The 20787-nt window shown below is 46.8% G+C and overlaps 1 protein-coding gene across 2 annotated transcripts in view; it reads left to right on the top strand.

The window, feature by feature from the left end:
• Nucleotides 1-4048: 4048 nt before the first annotated feature.
• The window catches only part of ZBTB43 (zinc finger and BTB domain containing 43), a 97071-nt gene continuing 80332 nt past the window's right edge, over nucleotides 4049-20787 (top strand). For both annotated transcript variants that reach the window (XM_086924711.1, XM_086924712.1), the window contains exon 1: nucleotides 4049-4166. The gene's annotated coding sequence lies outside the window, so the exon portion shown is untranslated. The remainder of the gene's footprint in view (nucleotides 4167-20787) is intronic.

The following is a 20787-nucleotide window of genomic DNA, read 5'->3' on the forward strand; positions in this document are numbered from 1 at the left end:
GCTCTATGATAGCACCGCTGCTTGAAAAAATTAACATGTTAGGGGATAGTCTCTCTAGAATAGAGAAAGCCATCAAATCAAACCCGCGGGTTGATATATGCAGTGACATATTTAACCACCCTAGGTCACCTCCTACTCACCCAGTCTCTAAACCCCCTGCGCAGGACAAAAGGCGTCAAACACAACCTGCTGACCTTAGTGTATCAGGGCAAAAAATAGCTAAATACCCCGCCAAAGTCTCCCTCCCCCAGACGACCGCACCTGGAGCAGGTCACAACAAAGTTAATTCTATCCACTTACCTCCGGAAGCGGCCCCATACGTGTGCATCCTTGCGGGTGTACCTGCTCTCCCACCTGGAAAAACTGAGAGACAATTTGATTTACTTAATAAAACCAAATTCTGGCTGTCCAAAAACAGGCCACTCCCTCGTAACTTATACGGAGCAATAAGGAGTGTCAGAAGGGTGGGATGGATGGGCTCCCTTCACAAAGATGTTGCTGGGGACTTGATACTTGTGAGATTCAGAGACAGAAATATTGTCCCTTACTTGAAAACTTGGCCGCCTCAAGTTAGAGACGGCCCAATATCCATATGGGACTTACACGACTTCTACCCCAAATTCCCCAGTTTTCCTCCTCTTCCGAAATCATACTCCATGTGGTAGGATTCATAAATCCGCATATGAACTCAATTGTTACTGTCTAAATCTTGGAGTGGAAAATTCTCTTATGATTGAGTCCCTATTTTACTGTATTTTGGTCACTTAAAGTGTTCTTATTATAATCATGGATTGTTAATTGTATGTTTTATGAACTTTTATGGTTTTGTATCGCAAAAACCGAATAAAGTATTTGAAAAAAAAAAAAAAAGACCACTTGGTCAGCAAATAGGGAGGGGGAGCAGGAATGCTTATGGCGGCAGACAACAGTCAACAGATAACATCTAAGACCAGGTGCACCAGCAGCTACAAACCCCCAGCACGTATATTGCTGAGCCATGTCGAAAGAGGTCAACTAAAATAAATGACACACGCAGGGTCAAAAGGCAAACAGCAGAGGACGAAAGAATTACGAAGGAAACTAAATGGACACCACAGTCAAAATGGCTGTTGCTTATGCTAATGTAAAATATTACGTTTTCAAAAGGTGCAGAGAAGTACACCACCCAATACCACATAGTGCTCGCCGCCCTCTGTAGTGATTGATCACACCATCCGGGGTGGGGCACCACACCAGTGCCATCTCCTTGCGTTCCTCTGAGTTTGGATCCAAAGATGAGCCAGTACAGAAGACAGAGAAACAAAGATATGGACAACCAGGGAGCTGGACATGAGTGATGGAGATGAAGTTCTGGTCAGGGAACTGTACCCCGGTGGAAGATGTTGAATATCATGCATCTGCTCTTCGTGGAACGTGACAGCAGTTAAAGGAACAATCATAGCTGGAGTTAAAGGACACAAACAAGTTGCAAACCATAGTTCAATGTTCAAATAGGGATCTATGTCCTCTGCAAGCCCTGAGCCAGAGGCAGGCTCGTAATGGGAATAATAATAATAATAATAATAATCCTGTATTTGTAAAGCGCACAGCTACCCGTAGTAGGTTTCCCCGGCGCTGGAGGCCGTCGGAAAGATTAAGCAAGCTATTGCCCAGAGTCACATGGTGACCCCTGCCGCCGGTGATCGAACCGTGATCCCCAGCGTCCGGCGTCAGTCGCCCTGGCCGCTGCGCCACACCTCTTCCATCTGGCAATGACCATTGGGAGCAAAGGACCTCTGTGCCAATAAGAGCATCACGACTGCCAGAAGGCAGGGTGGTAACACGGAGGCACCCGCCTCAGTGCCAACCCTGCCGCTGGAGCTGTAGAGAAGAGAAAAAGCAAGATGTCTTTGAGGCCACAGTCACACGGAAGACTGGAGAGTTTTCTCTATTTCACACTTTTAAGTGTGAACAGTCGTGAACCTTTTGATCACTTAGGGGTTTTCGTTACTACACACACACATATTCATTGGCATTCGGCTGAATGAGGATGGTGGCCTGAAGGGTTGGGGCCTACCCTGCACCGCAGGGTGGGCCTGCGTTACTCCCCTGACACAGTCTTTATCACAGTCTTTATCAGAAAGCAATCTGATTAATAGAGATGAAGTTGTATGTAATCCCCCTTTAGTGCCTCATTGTCTGCTTTGGTCTGTGCTGCCAAGTCAACTATTCTGTGCCTCTCGGTGTACGTAAAACCACAGCCCTTCTTCTAAATTCGTGCAATATCCCAGAATTTGGTTTTTTAAAAATCTAGGCACCACTCCCATTAAAACTCTCAAACGTTGAGAGTTTCGGACCAAATGGGGCTGTTATACAAATAGACTCAATCTTCTCTGTCTCTGAGATTTTCTTTTAAATTGTCATTTTAAGATTTTTTGCTTACGCCTGCCGTTGAATGCGACTAGATTTCACATTAGAAACATGTTACTAAATTCACATTTTGGAGGCAGGACTACGGATGAAAGGTTGTACCTGTTTAGCATGATATGCTAGTGATTCGCCACCATGGTCCCTGGTAAATTGCTAGTGATTCTTCCTAGTCCCTGCACCCTGATGAAATGCTAGTGATTTGCCACAGTGCCTGGTGAACTGCTAGTGATTCACCCCAGTCCCTGGTGAAATGCTAGTGATTCCCCTAGTCCCTGTGAAATTCGCCTCAATCCCTGGTGAAATGCTAGTGACTACCCTAATCCCTGGTGAAATGCTAGTGATTCACCATAGGCTCTGTTGAAATGTTACTGATTCGCCCAAGACGCTGGTGAAATGCTGCTGATTCCCCTAGTCCCTGATGAAATGCTAGTGATTCATCCAAGTCCCTGGTAAATGCTAGTTCTTTGCCCCAGTACCTGGTGAACTGCTGGTGATTCACCCCAGTCCTTGGTGAAATGCTATTGATTCCCGAGTCTCTGGTGAAATTCATCCTAATCCCTGATGAAATGCTAGTGAAACCCCTAGTCCCTGGAGAAATGCTAGTGAGTCACCATAGTCTCTGTTTAAATGGTACTGATTTGCCCCAGTCGCTGGTGAAATGTTAGTGATTCCCCCTTATTCCTAGTGAAATGCTAGTGATTCGCCCTAGTTCCTTGTGAAATGTTACTAATTCACCCTAGTTCCTAGTGAAAGGCTGGTGATTCATCATAGTATTTGGTGACATGCTAGTGATTCTCCCTAGTTCCTTGTGAAATGTTACTAATTTGCCTTAGGACCTAGTGAAATGCTAGTGATTCGCCCTAGTCCCTGGTGAAATGTTACTATTTCGCCCTAGTGAAATATTGGTGATTCGCCCTAGTGAAATGCTGGTGATTAACCATAGTCTCTGGTGAAATGCTAGTGATTTGCCCTAGTCCCTGGTGAAATGTTACTAATTCGCCCTAGTGAAATATTGGTGATTCACCCTAGTGAAATATTGGTGATTCGCCCTAGTGAAATGCTGGTGATTAACCATAGTCTCTGGTGAAATGCTAGTGATTCGCCCTAGTCCCTGGTGAAATGTTACTAATTCGCCCTAGTGAAATATTGGTAATTCGCCCTAGTGAAATATTGGTGATTCGCCCTAGTGAAAATATTGGTGATTCGCCCTAGTGAAATGCTAGTGATTCACCATTGTCTCTGTTAAGATGCTAGTGAGTCACCCCTGTTCCTGGTGAAATGCTAGTGATTTCCCAATCCCTGGTGAAATGCTAGTGACTCCCATAGTCTGTTGAAATGCTAGTGATTCACCATATTCCCATGTGAAATGCTAGTGATTCGCCCCAGTCCCTGGTGAAATATTGGTGATTCGTCCTAGTGCAATGGTAGTGATTCGCCCTGGTTCCTAATGAAATGCTAGTGATTCCCCGTAGGCTCTGGTGAAACGCTAGTGATTCGCCCCAGTCGCTGGTGATTCCCCTCAGCCCCCGCGCCTACCGGCCTCGCGCACCTGGGCCCGGGCTCTGCGCCTCCCTCGGGGGCGGGCGGGGGCCGGGCCGGAGAGCCGCCGCCGCGCAGGCCCGGAAGCTGGCACGGGAGCCGGGCAGCCGTCGCTTCCGGCAGCGGCGGGGCGGAGCGGGAGCGGGGCTGGCAGCGGCGGGCAGCAGACGGCGTCGGCGCCCAGCCGCGGCGGGCACGGGGAGCACGCGAGGCCGCAGGTGAGCGGGGAGGACCAGGCCCGGGGCACGGGGAGGGGGGCTGAGACCCGGGGAGGGGGCACCGGGGACAGGGGGGGCCCAGCCGGGGCTGAGCTGCAGGCTCCGGGGGCGGAGGCTCCGAGCGGGGGAGACGTGAGCAGGAGGAGGGCACAGTGGTCCCAGGGGAGGGCACAGGGGGTGATTGTGCCACGAAGCGCGGGGTGATGATGATGGTGGCAGTCAGGGGTGTGCGCTGTGAAGAGCGGGGTGGTGATGGCAGTGACAGTGAGAGGCAGGTAGTTGTGCCTGGGTGTGCACATAGAGGGTCCCAGGGGGAGACCAAGGTGGAGGCGCCAGGGGAGAGCTCAGGGGGGTGATGATGATGATGATGGTGGCAGTCAGGGGTGTGTGCAGTGAAGAGTGGGATGGTGACAGGCAGATTGTGGTCCCTGGGGGTGTGCACAGTGAAGGTCCCAGGGGGAGGCCAGCGGTGTGATGATGATGGTGGCAGTGAGGGGCGTGTGCAGTGAAGAGTGGAATGGTGATGGTAGTGACAGGGAGAGACCGGTAGTAGTGCCTGGGTGTGCACAGTGAGGGTCCCAGGGGGAGAGACCAAGGTGGGGGCGCCAGGGGAGAGCAGAGGGGGGGGTGATTATGCTAAGAGGGGGATGGTGGAAGCAGAGAGGGGTGATTGAGTGAGTGAGTGAGTTTGCTGTGACGAGTTGGATGCTGATGGTGACAGGGAGAGACAGGTAGTGGTACCTGGATGTGCACAGTGAGGGTCCCAGGGGGGGGGGGGGGGAGACCAAGGTGGAGGCGCCAGGGGAGAGGCGGGGGCTGTGAAGAGTGGGAAGATGATAGTGACAAGTAGAAGTAGCTAGTGATGCCTGCCTGGGTGTGCACGTGAGGGCACCAGGGGACAGCACAGGTGGGTGAGTGTGCTGTGAAAAGCGAGACGATGGTGACAGGTAATGGTGCCTGGGTGTGCACACTGGTGGCACCAGGGTAGAGTCAATGTCAGTAGACCGGTAACTCCGAGTATTGCGTCAGTGCAGGGGGGGGGGGGTGACGTTGTAGAGTGGAGCAGTCTTGGGTGGTGATGGTGTCAGGGGAGGGCCACGGCGGGAGAGCCAGAAAGTCGTGCATGGTCATAGAGTCAGGGGAGAGCCATGGAGCGTAGAGCCAGTCACTGGTGTTTGGGTGAGGATGGAGCTAGGGTAGAACCGACAATAATGATGAGGGAAGGTCGTGTGATGACGCCGGTGCAAAACCATGACCTGGTGCTTGGGAGCGTTTGGTGATGCCAAGGGAGAGTCCGATGAAGATGCCAGTGCAGAGTATTGTGATAGGGAGAGCTGCGAAGTGGTGCTTGTGAGTGCACCTTGATTCTTCCAGTGAAGAGCCTCAAAGAGTCATGGGAAGAGTCTGGGTATAGTGCCAATGCAGAGAAGGACTATTTCAAACACCAATGAAGGCGCTATAGAGGAGCTGTGTGCTGGTGCTAGGAACAGCTCCGTGATGGTGGCAGGTGCAAGCATGTGGCTGGCATGGCGGCAGGAAGCGTCACCAGGGACTCCACCGGGGAGGGCTGGGTAGTTTTAGGGATGCTAAACTAGCAAGCCCCAGGGGTAAAGGTGTCAGGGAGACACAACAAGAAGCCTGGGCAGTACCAATGGAAGTCTGCGATGGGATGGGAGCTCGGATGAATGGTTGTATTGTGGTGTGGTGAAGGCTGGGTAAGTGAGCAGATAGTACCCAGGGCCAGGTGACGCTCATTGCTGAGAGAGTCCAGAGTATGTACCAGGTTATTTATTCGAGCATGAATTATGGGCCACCAGTGCACAGGGATGACATTCGAGTGCCACTGAAGCAGTGGCTGTAAGCGTACCAGGATATCTTGTCTCATGGTGAACCACTAACTTTGGTGTTGGGACCACCTGCTTTATATAAACATCCTAGTGCTTGTGAATGTAACCCGTGATCTCAGAGCCTGTCAGACCCGTGCTGTGGTAATAGGAGCGGGTACCTGTGAGGCTGGGTCACCTCTGTGGTCTGGGCAGCCATATAGCCCAAACTATGGGAATCTGCGTAGCCCGAGCTGTTGGGTACCTCTGATATGAATTCTGGGTTTCTTGGTGGCCAGAGGTTTGGGATACAGTCTATTGAAGTCAAAGCTATGTATTTGTATGTGGTCTGTGCCATGGGTCATTTGCGTGAACTCAGGTGTGAATTCCTTTGTGTTTTGATCTGTAGATCTTTCTGGCTCTGGATTTGGTTACCTGCATGGTCAAACAAGGGGTATGTAGTGTGCTGTACCTATCTAAGAGTCTCTGACTGTGTTTACCCCTTTACAGCCTTTTCTCACGGTTTTGTGGCAATCCGTTGTTTAACATTGGCGTCCCGTGGCCTCCGGCAATACTGCGCTCCAGTGACATAGCCAGGGGTGTACTGTACAAAACTATTTTAGGGTTGCAATCAATGTGTTTAACACAATCACAGCATTTGCAACTGCAAAAGAGTGTTTTGGGATGTAGAAACCTCCTTGTGCATGTCAGAAAATGGTTTATGCGACTCATTTCCAATCACAATTAGGAGGGCAGCTGAAGGCGTCATTCACTGCTGGTTATAAGCTTCCCTTGCAGAAATCAGTGGGTTCAACTGCGGTCACAAACCATTGCTTAGACACCAAGACCTTAGACTGGGTGGTTTGTGGTTCTCAAAGGGAAAACTGCCTCTGTGGGAAGGGTTCCCCTTTCATGAATTGTGTTGGGTGACCTCAAGCGAGTAGGCTGTCGTCCAAGGAACCTCTGCATATTTCCACCCCTTTTCCCCAGAAGTCCTTCAAATCAAAAACTTTTTTGAAAAAGGAAGCACCTGTCCCTTTAAGCTGTTGTGTTTTTTAAAAAAAAAATTATTATAAAGGTTTTAGTTTGGGAATAAAGATCTTCTGTCCCCTGTGGATCCCCACTTCGTAATTGGCAGAAAATTTCAGGGAGTTGCAAATAGCGACCTTCATAATTAATATTTAATAGGCGGGTGATTTTTTTTTTACCTCTTCTGTGTACACAGTTTACATCTCTGTTTGGAAGTGAGTTGCTGTGCATTTTGCCCATCGGGCCCCTGGTTACTTCTTTACGGTGTTTTTAGTCTCCAATGAGTGATACGCTGGGTAATGAAGGCTTAAACCAAGAGATGGTAGAGGGTCGTGAATTCTATTTGAGTGTTACACAGTGCTCCTGTAACCAGATATACTTCTGTTTGTATACAGGAAATACAGGGCAGGTACAATGACGAATATCAAACCAAATGAGAAGTTTTTAACAATTTCTAAGTCCGAGATACCACTCCACGGGTGGTACCATCCGGGTAACAGTGAGGCCAAGTAATGGAGTTAAACTAAAGAGAAAGATCATAGGTTCTGGGCTGGCTTTGGAAACTTTAGTTTTTCCATGATGCTGTGTATTCGGACCACATTATTACATATTGTAATTCTGCTGTAACACTTTGATTTATGTCATAGGTTCTTAGCAGTCCTGTGTGCAAGGAGGCACAACACAGTGGTTTGTAAATACTCAAAAACTCACCATTGAAATTGAACTAGGATTCACAACCTCCAAACTGTTCTGGTTTTAAGATGCCAAAGAGCTAGATTTAAAGTCAGATTCAGTGTTCAGTTACAGACAACCAGTTTATTCCTGTATTTGGAATACAGACAGGTGTATGTACTCCAAAGGGGACAGTATACACTTCCTGAGTTGAGTCTCTGAGACCTCCTCATAGAGAACCCCATCCACACAACACAAGGGCTTCCAGCCATCTGTGTCCTTCATGTTCCTTTCCACCATCTGCGCCACCCTTGCCCGGCATGTTGTCCCCCCTCCCTCATGCTTTGGGATACTTCCCTCCTCTAGCCGCACCCTCTGAGGTGCTCCTACCACATGGTATCAAAAAAATATATATATTGATATTGCACGACTTTATTTTCTTTTAATCACTGATCCACAAACTCGGTAAATGGCGAAATAAAATACTGTGTCATTTTGTAGGCACCTACAGGCACGGCTTCATGGGACTTTAAGCAAGTCCCATTGCAGAAGATGTTGAACCATGCTGCTTGTTGTTAGAGCCCACTTGGAAAAAGGCCTTCTTTACCTTGTGACTATGAAAACAAATTTATTTGGAGGTGGGACGGCGGGATTTTTGATCTCTTATCTGATTACGCTAGATCTAAATCCCCACTTAGGTCGACTGAACCTTTGTTGCCTGTCATAGAGTAAAAGCAATCCACTACCAGGTTAAACAAACCAATAATTGGCACGACTCTGAAGAACCACTTACCACGAATAAGTTTAAAGTTTTATTATAAAGCCAAAGATAACTGGAGATACAAACATCTCAAAATAAGGTTCAAGAGATACACTGGCACCAATACAAACATGAATTCTCTAAACGATCTTAGGCGACAGAAGAATATCACCAAGACTAATTCAAAGATCAGCAAGTTTGCAAGAATAGACACAAGTTGTAACTTAAGCGTCATTTACAAAAGAAGAGAAATCCAGGTTAGACTGTCCCTACACTAGACTAAGTGACATCCCTACTTAGCAGAATCTTAACCTAAAAAGGTGTCAGCCGTGGTGACTTCCAAAGAAGTGCACTCACTTTCCCTTAGTCTCTGTTGTAAATCTGTGCATCGCAGTTGTGCCCTCTCTGCCTACCCATCCGCTCTCTGAGGGTCCTCAGGCCATCTGCTCTAACTCCACCCCAGGGTGCTGTCCCTAATACAAAATCACAATTACAGTTGAAAACGCCCCTCAGAGACGCCCCTCACGTACACTTCTCACGTGGTGTCGGTTCTGGCTTTTTCCATACTGATACTCCTCTGGGCTTCTTGTTAGCGTTGACCTTGCTTCTCAGGCTTCTTCTCGGCACGCCGGTACCCCCCAGGAAATTCCTGAAGCCTCCTCCAGGCCTGTGCCTGTCTCCCAGAACAGAGCTCTATTCATCACTCTCTTGATTGGAACCCCCTCACACCTGCAAACAGACACCCATGAATTGGGCCCCAAATTCCGACCTCCAGCTTATCTTCCAAGTCGTAAAACTTCGAACGTGGTCTGCAATTTATGCTTAACGAGACCCGATTTTAACTAGCACATGCAGATCAAAGAAACAACTTTATCTTTCCAGGCCTACTAAATTACTTGCAACAGGCCTGCACTCTGTGAACCTTTATTTCTTAGCCTAAAACAATTCTAACCTATTACACTCTGATTATATGAAACACTTCTATAAAACATAACTTTAAGGTATGATCAATAATATTCTGAATAATAGTAATCCATATTATGTGAAACTGTAAAGGCACGTTTTCGTTCTTCATACATTGCCATGAGGCCTGCACATTTCTACGTTTGGCAGCATTACATTCTCTTCTGCAACAGCCACATAACATGGAGTCTAACAGCATTCTAACTTCTCTAAACATTACTACATTAGCTTCACACTCTAAAATATGCATTCTATATTGATTAAACACTCGTGAGTATGTGCATTCTATATTTTCGACACTCTTATGTGCTTTAACTAAATTCGTGCATCTTACATGTAAATATGGTGTACTTATACATTTTACTCAAATTGCGCTCTCTCAGTTCCCCCCTTTGATGACCTTTAGGGGTCATCACCATCACAACACCATCATTGAAGGAATGATTTGAATCAAACAGAACTCGTTGCAATGCTCCCTCGCATTGTCCCCCTTTTTACCAGCAGTAGTAGGTTTCGGTGTTACCACAACCGTTGCTTCTTCTGTTGCTTTCGCTTCATTTTCATGTCCCACTATGTATGATACAGTAACTACTAAAACTATAAGAAAAATGACTCCCGCTAAAAGTGTACCTATTATGCATTTTGCTTTACGGTTCGGGTTGCCGGCCTCCATGATCTCAAGACAGTGTAGTTTTAGTTCCTTTTCCAACACAAAGTCTTATCTCTTTGTACCTTCAACAGTCTCTCTTTGCTTGTTCAGTCTTTTCGAACTACACCTGGAAGCTGACAATCCTTTTTGAAAATCAGTCCTTTGAACTATAGCAACAGACAACCCTAGCCCTTCTCCGTCAACTAAATGGAAGAGTCCCTAAATTTCTTCTTCTTCCACTTGGCGCTAGGTTATCTTCTCAATCTTGTTTATTTACAAAAGTCTTTAGGTGTCTACAATCACCCGGGTTCCAGCAGCTCTAATCACGTATTCTAACAGTTCTAAGCGAAGGATGGTCTCTTCGAGCCCTGATACCGTTGTGCCAAAAGTCGGAAATTCCACTCTGTTCAAAACCAGTTCTCTTATTTTGCTCAGATAAGGAGGATTGGGAATAGTGAGTGTCAGCAACCCTTCGGCTTCAACTCCAGGTACCAACAACGCCACTTCCAACGTTATGATTGGATCAGTGCTGGTCACTGTCACTTCCCTCACCCTCCCGGATCTCCGTGCACAAGACATCTGCTGCCAAGTAGGTCCACTCAGGAGTGGCGTATCTTCTGCAGGGCACACGCACCCTCCTTGATCTTCTTGGACCCTCCGCTTCTTGATTCTGTGCACCTTCGTCCAGGTCTGAGTCTTTGGATATAGGAGCAAGGGTTCTTCCTGGAGTTGACTTCAAGCTCGGCCTCTTCTTCCTTTCAGGCCAACTAGCCTCTCCACGCCTTGTTCTCCTATTTCTTGTCCTCACACTCGACTCTTGATCACTTGCGGCTTGATCAGTGTCTGATCCGTACTCACAGCAACTTTCTCCTTCTGTGGCCACGTCAGTTTCACTGTCGTCCTGTCCTTCTTCCACTTGGTCTGACACGCTCCCAGCTTCCTCCGAGACCCCCACAGCTTGGCTGGTCCCCTCTATTGATTCTTCGTCCACAGCTGGATTTTCATCCGAGAGAGGAGCTGTTTCTTCCAGGGGTGCTGGAACTCTTAGTGTATGGGAGGCGTGTATCCAGTTGGGCAGCCCTCCACACTTAACGGCAGTATTCTTGGTTAAGATTATCTGGTAGGGTCCGCGCCAACGCACGTCCAAGCAATTCTTCCTGACGTGCTTCTTGACCACGACCCAATCACCAGGGCACAGGTCGTGGCACAGGTCTTTGGACGATGGGATTTCAGCAGACCGCACCTGAAGAGACACAGAATGAATGACATCAGAAAGTCCCTTGCAATAATCCAGGATCAGATCATCTGTGATATTCAACAAAGCTGCAGTTGGAACTGATGGCAGTCTCATTGCCCTCCCCATTAGAACCTCATGTGGAGAGAGACCTGTTCTCCTGTCTGGTGTGCTACGTATACTCATGAGTACCAATGGCAGGGCATCAGGCCAGCTTAAGGATGTCGATGAACACACTTTGGCAATTCGGGATTTTATCGTCCCATTAATCTGCTCCACAATTCCCGAAGCCTCGGGTCGATAGCTACAGTGTAACTTCTGATCAATATTCAATGCAGAGCAAAGCATCTTCACAACTTCGCTGTTGAAATGTGTTCCCCTATCTGATTCCAAAGAGGCCGGCACCCCGAAGCGTGGTATTAACTCTCTAAGCAACAACTTTGCTACTGTGAGTGTGTCGCACCTGCGTGTAGGGTATGCTTCGACCCATCTGGAAAATATACAGACAACCACCAGAACATACCTGAGGCGGTTGCATTTTGGCATCTCAATAAAGTCTAGTTGCATCCGGTTGAAAGGACCACCAGACCTCCCAATGTGACTCAATGTAACTGGTGTCCTTTTCCCTACATTCAATTGTTGACATGTTACGCATCGCTGACACACTGCTTCTGCGGCTACTCTAAACTTGGGATTATACCAAGTCTGCCTAAATACCCGCAACATGGCATCTCTTCCTAGGTGTACTGGGCCGTGTATCTGTCTTGCCATTGGACTCACTAATTCATTTGGTAACACTGCCCTTCCATCTGCTGAAATCCACAAATCCATTTCACTTTTTACACAACCTGCAGTTTCCCATGTCTTTTTCTCAAAATCTGTTGCATTCTCTTGTATGCCTTTTAAATCATCCCAGGTGTCTACAGTTTCTAGCATCATTGTTAACTCTGTCTTTTCCTGTGTCCCACCCACTTCCACTTCCGTGAAAGAGTATCCTTGTTCTGCACAGTGACGTGCGACCTCGTCTGCGTATCTGTTTCCCTGGGATACAAAATCAGTACCTTTTGGTATGGGCTACACATTTAACAACGGCAATTGCTGCCGGGCCTTGTAATGCTTCTAACAATAGTCGTACAAATTCCCCATTTCGAATCGGTGAACCTGAGGAGGTCATGTAACCTCTTTGAGACCACAATTGCCCATAGTCATTAACTACCCCGAAACCATATTGGCTGTCGGTGTAAATGGTGACTCGAATTTTGCTACCTGCTAAACAGGCACGCGTCAATGCAATAATTTCAGCTATCTGAGCGGAGTGTACTCCTTCCAGGCAAGCGGCTTCCACAACTCCAGTAATGGTGCAAACAGCATAAGCTGCTCTCAACTGACCGATATTGTCTCTTACACATGAGCCATCAACAAAGAAAATTTCATCAGGGCCAGTCAACGGCTCATCCACAATATCTGGTCTCGGTTTGGTGCATAGTTCAGTCACATCAAGGCAATCGTGATCTTCACATTCCTCGTCTTCTATATCATTAGGGAGTGGCATCAAAGTAGCAGGATTCAAAACAGAGCACCTCTTAAGGGTCACGTTCTCCGCAGCAAGAATGACTTGCTCGTAGCGCGTGAGCCTATTATTAGTCAAGTGCTGTGTCTTGGTCCTGGTCATTAACAATTCAACAAAATGAGGTACATACACCACTAATTGGTGTCCCATCACTATGCTCTAACACCTCTCAATGCTGACACCTGTTGCAGCAACTGATTTGAGACATCCGGGCAACGCTGCGGCTACTGGGTCTAAGGTAGCCGAGAAATATGCTACTGGTCTACGGGCATTTCCATGAATTTGGGCTAGAACTGACAAAGCACAACCTTCTCTTTCGCAACAGTAAAGTAAGAATGGTTTTTCGTAATCCGGCATCCCCAAAGCAGGAGCACGACACAAGTCCTCTCTCAGCTGTAAAAATGCCATCAAACAATCCTTGTCCCATGGTACCGGATCACTCACCTCCTTGTGTGTCAGTTTTTGCAAGGGTTTTGCTTTCAGGGAAAAGTTAGCTATCCACTGTCGGCAATAACCAACCATACCTAAGAAGATCCTGACCTCTCTTTGTGTCGTGGGCGAATTTATTTTCATGATCGCCTCTATCCTGTCTGGTGACACCTTCGGTTTCCCTTTTTCAATTCGGTGACCCAAGTACTGTACTTCTGTCAGACAGTACTGTAATTTGCTCGGAGACACCTTGTGTCCATTCTCAGCTAAATGGTTCAGCAAGGTGATGGTGTCTATTTTACAAGCTTCCTCTGTTTCTGATGCAACAAGTAGGTCGTCTATGTACTGAACCAGAACCGAGTTCTGTGGTAGTACTAGACTTTCAAGATTTTTCTTCAGCAGCTGGTTAAAAATCGATGGGCTTTCTGTATACCCCTGTGGGATACGACACCATGTTAATACGCGATTTTCCAGCTTAAATGCGAAAAGAAACTGGCTCTCCTCATCTAATGGAATTGAAAAGAAGGCCTGGCAAAGGTCGATCACTGTGAACCACTCAGCTTGGAATGGTATCTGAAACAATATCACTGATGGATTCGGTACCACTGGACAACATGAAACAACTATGTTATTAATCTTTCGGAGGTCCTGAACTATTCTGAATTTCCCACTAGGTTTCTGCAAACCCATAATCGGGGAGTTGCATGGACTACCCACGATTTCCTTCAGTATTCCCTGCTTAATCATGGAGTCGATCACGGGCTTTATTCCTGCAATCGTCTCCGGAGTCAATTTGTATTGAGGCGCTCTTGGATATTCAACGTTTGGTTTTATCATGATTTTCACTGGTTCCACTCCTTTAATCAGTCCTATCTCTTCCCCAGTGAAATCCCACACTTCAGATGACACCGTATCTCTTAAGTCCCAAGGGAGCTCTTCCACCGTCAAGGTAAGATACAGTTCTATGCATACTTTTGAATTTGCAACCTTAAAGGTGGCATCATCGTCGTTAGTCTGTACCTCTACTCCCTGAGGCGTGCAGTATATTGTGCAATTTAATTTGCACAATAAGTCTCTTCCTAACAGACACACAGAGCTAGAATTGCATACTACAAACTGATGTTCATCACTGTATTTCCCTATTCTAACTAGTACTGGTTCTGTCAAAGGGCTAGTCATTCTCCTATTTGCGACTCCTACCACTTGAATGGTTTCTCCCGACATTGGTAGGTCCGGAACCACTGCTGAGTTGATCGAGTGGCCCCAGTATCCACCAAGAAGGTCGTAGGACACCCTGCCACTTCGGCCTCCACAAACGGTCCCCTTTGGTCCACCTCTAGAACTGCCCCGAGGGTACAGTCCTCCTCTCTACTCACCCGCTGTCCAGTTAAAGGATCAACATAGTAACACTCTTCTCCTCCTACAAAAAGAGGCATCTGTCTATAGGTCTTTCCCCCTGTCGCAATCTTGGGTGGTTGAGGGAACTGGGCTTGAGGAGCCAAGGTCCCCCCTTTGACCACCTTACCCTTGGGTATTGTCATCCCCTTTACTGGAATGGTCTGAACTTCTTCCTCCTCTATTTCCAGTTCTCCATTTTCAGGATTATAGGGACACTCGTGTTTCCAATGTCCCACCTGGTGACACTGGTGACACTTTTTCGTCTTTTTCACGGTAGCCAGGTCTACTCTAGGTCTCGGATTTTCCTCGTTGTCCCTATTCTGATTATTTGGTCTCCTTCCCATGGTCCCTGTTCCCTGTTGCTGCTGTCCACCCTTTCCAGCCGACTGCATCTGAACCAACATCAGCTTCTCCTTAAGTTTTTTTGCTTTTGAATCTATTTCATCACTGCAATACCTTGCATATCTCAAAATTTCATCTAATGGTTTGTTTTGCTAGCAAATTAAATGTTGCTGAATCATCAAACCAATATCGGGTCTCAATCCCAAAACGAATTTCGACACAAACTGTCCTATGTCTTTGGGATCCATTACGTCTAGTCCACTGTATTGTTTGAATGTTTTCAGCAACCGCTCATAATATTCATGGACTGTCTCCTTGGGTTCCTGCCTAGTTCGGTCTATTTTCACCCAATCTATATCCTGCGGTGGCACCTTCTCTTTCAGCCATGTCATTACCCTTTCATATTTCTCCATTACTCTTTCTGACGGTCCATTAGTATGAGCATCTCTCTCTGGTTCTGATGTGGGCCATTCGACACTTACCTTACATGCTGTCCACAAGTCTCCTGGGACTACAATATCAAATAGGGTGTTCAAATCAATCCACAGTACTTTAGAGATTTTTACAAACCTCTCTACCTGTTTGTACCACTCCACTGGATTTTCTCTCAGCTTAGGAAAGGAATTGGTAAATGCAGCTAAATCTCCCCTACTCCAGGGCACATGCACATAGCTCCCATTCGCTATTTCTCGTAAAGGGTATGCTTCCATCCTTTGTAGCCCTCCCTCCGGGGACATCACAATTGTGCTTCGCCTGGCAGTCCCTTTCTTGGACCACCTTTCTTCCCATTTATCCAGATCCCTCCATGTCCTTATTCCTGTGATCAGTTCCCTTATGTGTGTGTGTTTTTAATCCGATTGTCCTCCTCTCATCCAGGTCCTGATCTGAATAATGCAACCTATGGTTACCCTGTAATGCCTTTGTTCTCGACAAGTCTACCATATACTTGTCTGCCAATTCAGATAATTTCTCGTGTACTGCTCTCGCCTTCCGAGTAATATCCTTTGCTATAAACAGCACCTCGTCTTGCTCGTACATGTCAATCCTTTCCAAAGGCAACATGCCATCTATTATCTCATCCAAATCAGATTTTAAACTGGTTACATCGAGTCTTCTTGCCTTTATCTCAGCGTTCAGTGTGTTATCCCTAGAGAGTCCATTGACATCTCTCCCATCCCAGCTCCGAGCCCTACGCCTGGGCTCAGGCGAGTTATGGGGAGTCCTTCCATGTTCCCATCTCTCCATATCCCACGCAGTTCCATCCCCTCTTGGTGTGTGGTGAAACAATGCTCTATTCCCCACGGTCCCACTCTGTCCATTCTGCTTGGTCTCTCTAACTGCATGATAAGACCCTCCATTGTTCCCCATGCTTTCGCAATTCCCTTGCTGTCTAGTATCACTCAACACATGGTAAGACCCTTCGCAACTCCCCATGTTCCCGCGATCCCAGTGTTGTCTACTATCGCCAGGTGCATGGTGAGTGCACTTAAAGCTGTCTCTGTATTCTTGCGTCCTTCAGTCTCCCTCACTGTGAATGAGACGAGACGCCCTTCCACACTCTGCACTTCTATCTTCTTGCTCCTGTCCATTTCCATTATGGAAATGACGTGTAGCTCCTCTACTCTCCTGACTTTTGTCATCGCACTCCTGACCGCTTTCACTAGCCCCACAGTGAGACAATGTTCCATCACCTCGACTTCCCCATTCAGCTTCCGCTCCTGACCTGTTACTCTGAGTTCCCGTGTTAGCATCCCACTCTCTCAGGTCAGCCCTCAACTCCTTAAAGGACTTCGGCCGTGGTCCCCTTAGATCCATCGGTCCTCTCGGACCCCCCTGATCTATTATGGGATCCACTGCTGAATTTAATGGGGTGCTCCGATCTCTTGGTCCTGGCAACTGCCTTCGGGCATTGGTCATATTGTTCCTTCTTTCCATTTCTGCTCTCTCTCTGTCTAGTCCTACCTGTTCCTCCTCTCGTGCTTTCTCTGGGTCATAAATCGATACTATAGGGCCTATGGTAACAGGTACTTGAAGAGCGTCTGGCAATTGATAGGACTTAGCACGCTCCGTTTCTGGCACCTTTTGTACCACGAACCTTCCGACTACTCTCTGTACTGGACTAGGTTGAGGTGTTTCCTCACATTTGGTGGGTTCCCAGTCTGTTATAGGGAGTGGTCTATACTCCCCTATGCCAACCCTATTTTCCCTTGGGAGCTCAGCACCTTCCATCTCTCTATTGTACGGAGGCGGTCTATCCATTAGCAACCTATTTACCAGGCTATCCTCTGTCTCGCTCTCATCATCCTCTTCTGGTGTTCTTTTATCTCCTGTAACTTCTATCACTGGGTACAATTTATCTACTTCAATAGTCTGCACTCTCCATTTCTTGGCTTCCTCGTCCCATTTTGCATCCTGCACTGCTCTTACCGATCGTCTCACTCTTTCTTGACGCCTGTTCTGGTTCCTGTCATGCGCCGCCCTAATCCACGCATTAAGGGCTTCGAACTGTGTTGGTCTGGGCAGAGGTCTCATCGAGGACATAACTGCTTTTAACTGGTGCAACACTTCTAATCTAAACGTTCCGTATTTCGGAAAAGTCAGTTCCTCGTTCCCTTCTGTAATCTTACTCCAATTAGAAATCCACAGTATGGTATGCAACCCAACATTCGTAGCCATATAATGAGCTGGTGTACCCTCTGGCGGGGCCTCTTCACCGTCATAAGATTCTCTCCTTTCTCTCTTAAAGATCGCTCTCAAGCATTTCAAACACTTCATGATCAAAATCTACAATTTTCCTTAATTCCCTGCGTTTGTTTACTTCCTGATGACAATCCACCAATCCCAGCGCGATTCTTGCTGACTGGCCTATCACAGCGCGGCTTCACACCAACCGGCGTATCCCAGCGCGGCTCTCTCTGACGTCACTCGTCTCCCTCTCGCAGCAGTTCCCCTCCTTTCTCAGCTCGTCTCCCGGTCATGCATGCGTCCCATTCATACTCTGAAAAATGATTACTTCCGACCAAGCGATCACTTTTCTTGACTGTACGTCCACAGTCTAACTGTAATTGTCACCTTAACTGACGAAATGTCTTTCCGCGAACGTCCAGACAGTCGTCTTAACTGATAGGTTACTTACACATGATAACTTCCGACCAGCGTCCGTTACCCATACACTCACTCTTGCGTTCCCCCTATCTCGGTCCTGCGGGCGATCAATGGTACCTCATGACCCCCTTCACAATGGTCGACAATTACTCTGGATGTCCGATACACCCGAACCACTTAAGCTCTTCTCTGAACTTAAGATTTTCACCAGGTTGCGCGCGCTCACAACCCTGCCTCAATCACACTACAGGCATTCAACTCCGCATGACATTACAACACAAATACAACACAAAACACCTCAATCTAACAACGCATGACCCTTATTATACTCACTCTCGACCGACTCTGCTGCTTTCTCTCGCACCATCAGCACCTTCTTCGGCAGGTGATTCTTCTTCTGGTCATCTCTCGATCTCTAGGGGCCTCGGGATAATCTTAACCTCGTCTAGATCACCTTCCTCTAGAAGGCAACCATCCTAAACTGCTACCAACTGGGACGGCGGGATTTTTGATCTCTTATCTGATTACGCTAGATCTAAATCCCCACTTAGGTCGACTGAACCTTTGTTGCCTGTCATAGAGTAAAAGCAATCCACTACCAGGTTAAACAAATCAATAATTGGCACGACTCTGAAGAACCACTTACCACGAATAAGTTTAAAGTTTTATTATAAAGCCAAAGATAACTGGAGATACAAACATCTCAAAATAAGGTTCAAGAGATACACTGGCACCAATACAAACATGAATTCTCTAAGCGATCTTAGGCGACAGAAGAATATCACCAAGACTAATTCAAAGATCAGCAAGTTTGCAAGAATAGACACAAGTTGTAACTTAAGCGTCATTTACAAAAGAAGAGAAATCCAGGTTAGACTGTCCCTACACTAGACTAAGTGACATCCCTACTTAGCAGAATCTTAACCTAAAAAGGTGTCAGCCGTGGTGACTTCCAAAGAAGTGCACTCACTTTCCCTTAGTCCCTGTTGTAAATCTGTGCATCGCAGTTGTGCCCTCTCTGCCTACCCATCCGCTCTCTGAGGGTCCTCAGGCCATCTGCTCTAACTCCACCCCAGGGTGCTGTCCCTAATACAAAATCACAATTACAGTTGAAAACGCCCCTCAGAGACGCCCCTCACGTACACTTCTCACGTGGTGTTGGTTCTGGCTTTTTCCATGCTGATACTCCTCTGGGCTTCTTGTTAGCGTTGACCTTGCTTCTCAGGCTTCTTCTCGGCACGCCGGTAACCCCCAGGAAATTCCTGAAGCCTCCTCCAGGCCTGTGCCTGTCTCCCAGAACAGAGCTCTATTCATCACTCTCTTGATTGGAACCCCCTCACACCTGCAAACAGACACCCATGAATTGGGCCTCAAATTCCGACCTCCAGCTTATCTTCCAAGTCGTAAAACTTCGAACGTGGTCTGCAATTTATGCTTAACGAGACCCGATTTTAACTAGCACATGCAGATCAAAGAAACAACTTTATCTTTCCAGGCCTACTAAATTACTTGCAACAGGCCTGCACTCTGTGAACCTTTATTTCTTAGCCTAAAACAATTCTAACCTATTACACTCTGATTATATGAAACACTTCTATAAAACATAACTTTAAGGTATGATCAATAATATTCTGAATAATAGTAATCCATATTATGTGAAACTGTAAAGGCACGTTTTCGTTCTTCATACATTGCCATGAGGCCTGCACATTTCTACGTTTGGCAGCATTACATTCTCTTCTGCAACAGCCACATAACATGGAGTCTAACAGCATTCTAACTTTTCTAAACATTACTACATTAGCTTCACACTCTAAAATATGCATTCTATATTGATTAAACACTCGTGAGTATGTGCATTCTATATTTTCGACACTCTTATGTGCTTTAACTAAATTCATGCATCTTACATGTAAATATGGTGTACTTATACATTTTACTCAAATTGCGCTCTCTCAGAGGCATTACAACAAAGTGTAATGGCGCGGCTGTCATCACATAGTCCAAGTTGCCGCTCTGCGGAGGAGTACAAACACTTGATTTGATTCAAAATTATAACCAGCGTGACGATGCACACCCATACCTGTTATCGAGGACAGACAGTCATTTCTTCACCTCCCTTCCTCCAGATTTCGGGCCCTTTTAAATAGAAGAAAACAAGTTGAGGTCTTGCTCAACTTGTTCCATATTTATGGAATCCTCAAGAGGCCTCTGCAGTGCTAGAAATTCTGAAATCCCAGTGGGAACCAGTCTTGACTAAAACAAACCTAAATATGTAAAAGATCCTTTGTAACCCTGAAAACCAGACTTTGGTGCTAAAGCCTTTTCCACTCTGAAACCTACACTCTTAACCACCATTCTCTTTATCCTTAAGCAAATACATCAATTTATCTTGACTTGGGAAGACTGTCAAACTCTGACCTTTTTGTGCTGTAGTTACAGTCTGTGTGTAGGCAAGGCTTTGCCCATTCGCTTCCCAGCACTGAGAAACTCTGAGTAGACTCTAACATAACACATTGGAAGCAATTGCTCCTCTCTGCTCTTTCTGCCTTGGCTGCTATGTTATTAATGGAACAGGCCATACCAAGAGTGTGCAGTCTCTGCCACTTCCCTGGCTCAAATTAGTCCAAACTGATACTTATTAGAT

Source organism: Lissotriton vulgaris, chromosome 5, assembly GCF_964263255.1.
Source record: "Lissotriton vulgaris chromosome 5, aLisVul1.2, whole genome shotgun sequence".
Classification (NCBI taxonomy): domain Eukaryota; kingdom Metazoa; phylum Chordata; class Amphibia; order Caudata; family Salamandridae; genus Lissotriton; species Lissotriton vulgaris.